This window comes from Magallana gigas, chromosome 8, assembly GCF_963853765.1.
Source record: "Magallana gigas chromosome 8, xbMagGiga1.1, whole genome shotgun sequence".
Taxonomy (NCBI): domain Eukaryota; kingdom Metazoa; phylum Mollusca; class Bivalvia; order Ostreida; family Ostreidae; genus Magallana; species Magallana gigas.
In genome coordinates, this window is record NC_088860.1 from 10,749,106 (window position 1) to 10,754,880 (window position 5,775).

Consider the following 5,775-nt stretch of genomic DNA (forward strand, 5'->3'; position numbering starts at 1 on the left):
GGGTAGATACTTCTTACCAGATAAACGTTGTTGTTTTTTTCTCTTGCAAAAACTCTGTTTCATACAGCTATATACAAATGTCTCTTATTTGTCAAACGTTGATACATACTACTACGTTATTATCCAAACACAATGTGCTTACATATACCTAGACATAAAATTACTCCATTTGAATAATGAGGTTAAAATGGATCATTTCCAATAAAGATGTCCTATTGTGTAAGAGTATATTACTATCCATGGCTGTGTTTTACAAAAGAACTTACGACTTACGACCAAATTCTTGAATGCTTTTGATTACAAATTTATTAATGTTTTATTCTATTGGCTGTAAAATATAATGATTGAAATCAAAATAGTTATAAATAAATGGCTTTATATAATTGTTTTTTCTTCAAAGATCTTTTCATGAGACTGAATATATTTATGACTTTGTTGTAAGTCTTTTTTAATTTGTAAAGCGCGGTCCTGCAGATATGTAACTTCAAATACTTATAAGAGTACAATATAACGTTATCAACAGTAGTGATCAACAACAAAAGAGAAACAAATTGCTTCCTCGTTGATTTTACATGAAATCTGACCAATGAAATAAATGTGAGCGGTGTTTTTAAAGACTTAAAAACATTAGCGCTATATTTACATGATAATGTTTGGGTGTGATGACCGGGAGATTTCATCAATTCAAGAGATAAACAGAAATTACCAAACCAGCTGTAGGAAGCAGATAAATTCAAAAATCAAAGCATGATTTGCTTTGCAGGCGTGTTTTTCCCTTGGGGAAACAATGCACAATGAAGCTTATTAAGGCAGATTGATTTGAGTTATATATATGATATGAAATCCGACATTTGGGTGTGTGTTGTGCTAATAAATAATTGTTATGGTATCGACATGCATGTTCTAGTAACACGAAACAGCTCCATAACTAAATTAACCAAAATACACTAGCATACTTTTGTGCCTCGGTCTCTTTGATTTTTGAAGTCTCGATTGATGATTACAGTTGGGGAGACGAATTCAAATTTAACGGTTAATCAAATGTTAATAGCGTATTCATTGGTGCATTTACTGTGGCTGCGAATATTTCTGCTGTAGGTCATGCAATGAATATACACTGTATCATTGCAGCAATTCTCCAGACAAACAAACTTACAATATACATATTCTTACAAAACATGGACAGCAAAGAACTATATTTGAGAATCAATTGAAATTCATTATTCATAATATTCTGACACTTGAGGAGTGTAGTATGTGTTACATCGTCACATAAGTAACATAATACTTTTCATTTATTGTTTACTGATTTATTGGGTGTACTAGTACGTAATAATAAAACGTTTTGGCAATAAACACATTTGACTTAAATGGAAGACTTGGCGAACATGATTGGTTTAACGATGAATAACTTAGTACAGCGTCTTCGATGAATGGTTTCAATTCATGTTAACCTTAAAACCATTTTAACACGACCTTGGACTTTCAGTGGGACGTAGCATCTATTTCTTGCCTCAGAACAAGTTAAAATGAGGCGGTTTCAAGCAATATTTACACCGATTGCGTAGTTTTAGCTTAAAAACCAGACAAATCTTGCGAATTTCCAAGAGCCATTTGACACCACTACCAAAAGCCCAACCTCTTGTTAAAATGGTTCTAACATGAGTGACTCATAGTATGTGGCACATTACTAACAACATGTACATATATATATATAACTGGTACATAACTATTATCATCCGTGTTTAGAAAGTAATGTGGTCTAACTGGACATTTTCTGCCTTTAGGCCTTTTCTTTGTTGATACGAAAAGACCAATGGAGTAGTAAGAGGTCGGCAGAAATTTACATGTAAATGTTATCCTTGTTGAATGGAATCTTGCAGATGAAAATAAATGGAATCTTGCAGATGTAAATGAATAGATGCTTCACTGTACGATAGAAAAAATATCTGGTATGATAAATTTTATGGTTATTATAATATTGTCAAAGAACAGGGGCGTACAAGGCGTTGCATATCCCCAACTCGGAGCAATGAAGACGAAAGAATTTTAATTCAAGTAAAGATATTATTTTTTGACTTGTATGCATTGTTTTTATCATAAATTTCATGATTGAAGTCAATATTGTGCTTTCATTCTATAAACACGACAAGCATTGGTTTCCAAATTAAGCTGCACATCGTTTTTTGACTAAATCTTGGACCATTCACTGTTCTTAACTGCAAAATTAGGTATGAATGGGTCCTGACTCCATCCTAAAAGTACTTTTATTTAAAGAATAATTTTATTTTGATTTTTATTATTGATATATTAAAATGGAGTCTAGACCCATAATGGGTAGAATTTGTGATTTTCACCAAAACGTTTTACTTGATTAATTATTGTCAAAGAGTTAAATTTATTCACCCATACTCTAATGTGTCAACGTAGCTCTCTGTGATAGGCGGAGGCTCGTAGTCCAACCTTCTCCATGGAGAGAGTGTTCGAATCGTGTAGATGGCGTTTTATTTTTAATTCATTTGCCTTTAAATAAAACGTGTTTTCCTTTTTTATTGATTATGAGAAAAATATCTGATACCATTTATATAATGACAACAATTACGTAATGTTATGTTCGGTACATACAATGTCGGATAAAAATAGCGCTAGCACAGATATAAAATCATGTTGTAATGCTTAGAAAGCATCAAATAAAACAAAGAAGATAAGTACCTAGTGCATGTATTATTATACATTATTTATTTGTCAGAGAATGCAGTTCTATATTATACATGTACATGTACTGATGCACAGTTTCAAACGTAAAGATTTTTTATATGTTCATATGCCATTTCAAAATCCTGGGTACGTGGGGATTTGTCAGGCCTTGTACGCTATTGTTCTTTAAAAAAATAATGTCGATTTAGTACTTATTGGTGTCTATGTACCCATAAACTAAGAATGTTTTTGTAATGTTTGAAGGAATGTAGCGAAACTGATGGGAAAAAAAGTTTTAAGAGACTTACTTAACATTCATTCACTTAATCGTGGCAGCAAAGTTCTTAAAGATCAACTTCTGTTCTATTCCACACATGAGGACACCATGTGCACTTGTGTATGAATAGTGTAATGAATATTCTGTATATAGTCAAATGAATGATTGAATAAATGAATGAAAGGAATGTAGAGGAACTGGTGAAAAAAAGCTTGATGAGATTGTGTAACGGTTAACGCTAGATAAAAAAAAAGATCGGCATATCAGAGATTATACCAGTATATACTTATATTGGATGCTCTTTTGAATAATCAGCAGTTTTATTATTGAATTAGGGTGAGACGGGTAGACACTATTGTTCAATGGCTGAACACAAGTATTTTCTCAACATTCATTAATCCTTTCGGCTTTTTTGTACGGAAGCGTTTTGGAAAGGAATGAACAATCTAGGTGTGGTATTCATTCTCAACAATGTCTGGGTTTTTCGTGACTAGGGGTTGGGAAAGGGTAATTACGAGCAAAAGTGTTGATAGATATAAAGGAAGAACACCTTTGAAAAATAACCAAATTAACCGTGTGGGTTTTGCTGTCCTTGGTAAGGTGGATGGATGGAGGAATTTTCTTTGTCAAATTATGGTAACATGTAAAATAAACATATTCATCATCAGAAGCACATGTTGTTATTACTTTACTGTTCTAAAAGATGCAATATGTTTTCGTTTAAATAAAAAAACTTGAATTGCTAAATGAGTATATTAACACACGACTTGATTTTTAAAATCATGATTCGTTACAAGAACTCTGATCAGATCCTTCAAATTACCTTGACAGAAGCCATTATTCGATCTCTGCTTATTCAGAGCTCTACAGTAAATATATAACTTTAATTTGATTTTACAAGGCAGTCTTCAGAGACACGTTTCATGCATGCATGTTTTACCGTAAACACAAGAAAAACTGATTGTAAACTTTGCAACATAAAAAAAACCACACAATAAAACGTACATACGATTTTGATGTACATAAACATTTTTGTAGAGAAATTTTCCAAAGTATAAAAAAAATAGGATACATGGTTTTTTTAACAAGACTATTAGTTTTTATGAAAAATATTGTCCTGGCATTATGTGTTGTTGATTAAAGCAGTCGTTTTTTTTTAATTATATGTAAAATGGCGATGGAGGTAAAAAAAAAATGATGATATAGTAGTAACACTAATTGCTTTTTCTAGAAAGCATGGTCACTTCGCATTTCGGATAAAAATGTGAGACATGTCAATTCAATGTCTTTATTCACTATTTTATTGTTCCCGAACTTGATGTTTATGTCTATGGCTGGGTTATTTGTTTGAATGTTTTATGAATAATTAAGAGACTGATTCTTTCTGAAAATTTATTCGAAAAATACGCGAATTTACTGCAAATAGTAATTCTATTTTGACCAATTGTATCACGCAATCCCCATACTAGTTCCATGAATTTAGTATTGTTTAATGTAAATATTATTTCTTTCTTTGGTTTATATATCCGGGAAATTGATTTTTTGTTAATCTTGTTTGCTCATTAATCTGATGGATTATGATGATTTGCTGATGAACCCGTATGTGAACAGGAAACAATGAGAGATTCCCGGAGATAATCCCAAGTATGCTGTACACTGAAGGATTAGATTAATAAGTGCGATAATTTTCTAATTTCTGTACCAATATTTCATATCGCTGATTGAAAAAAAATGATAACATTTGCATGCCACTCTTATTAATCAAATTTTGAAGTATTTTATTTCGTTATGGTATATGTGTTTACGCATGTCACTGATAAACACCTTTTTATGTTATGAGCTTCATTGTCAATTTGTATGCTGAGAAAAAAAAATTAATATCTTATACATACTGAGTTTTAAATATTCACATATCAATCTGACATATATATAGAGATTCAAAACGAAATAGAATATTGACAATTATCATGAAATGAATTAGTTAGCTATCCAAAAGACATGCAGTGTCATACCCCCTCCCCTGATCATTGAACCCAGGAATAAAAAATTCAACCAAAAAGTGAACTTGAATTGCAGAAACTGATTTTCAAAGGGCCCAAAATTAAAATATTTCCTTTATAACAGTAACTTGATCATAAGAGTTCGGTCACGTTGAGTTGACAGCCGTGTGCGGATCATCAGATTAAACTAGACAAGCGCCTAATTGGAAGAGACGTGATCTGGCTCTTAATGTTAAGTTGCTGTTTTATGATAAATATGCTGTTGCCTCGTCTATTATAAGGTGAAATTAACAAACCCCAACTAGAATTTCATTAGAATCAATTATACAACGTTTACTTACAGAACAAAAACATTTTCATCGAAGAAGTTAACTTTGAATAAAAATAACAACAAAACCACTGATGAAAGTGAACCATGTACTACACAATAGACCTTTAAATGGGAGCAAACTTTGTTCAAGATTCTATTAAGCATGATTTTCTATTTTAATTTGAAAATAAATTAATTTTTTAATATTTGTACCTGACGATAGTAAATATTTGCAATTCTTCAGACATAAATATAATCAATATCTAAAATATGACTGATCGACATCTTATCTCAGTTTATGGTCGCATTATTCTACGGAGTATGTTAGAAAATAAGTAAATTAGTTCAAAACTTGTGTAAGTCTTTGTGTGTCGTTTATTGTAGGTCTTTAGTATGTGAGGAACCAACTCTTCGGCATTTCAACCCAACTTTTCCTTACAACTATAAATCTGCAACTACGGCGATTTTCTCATTTTGACATATACTAATCT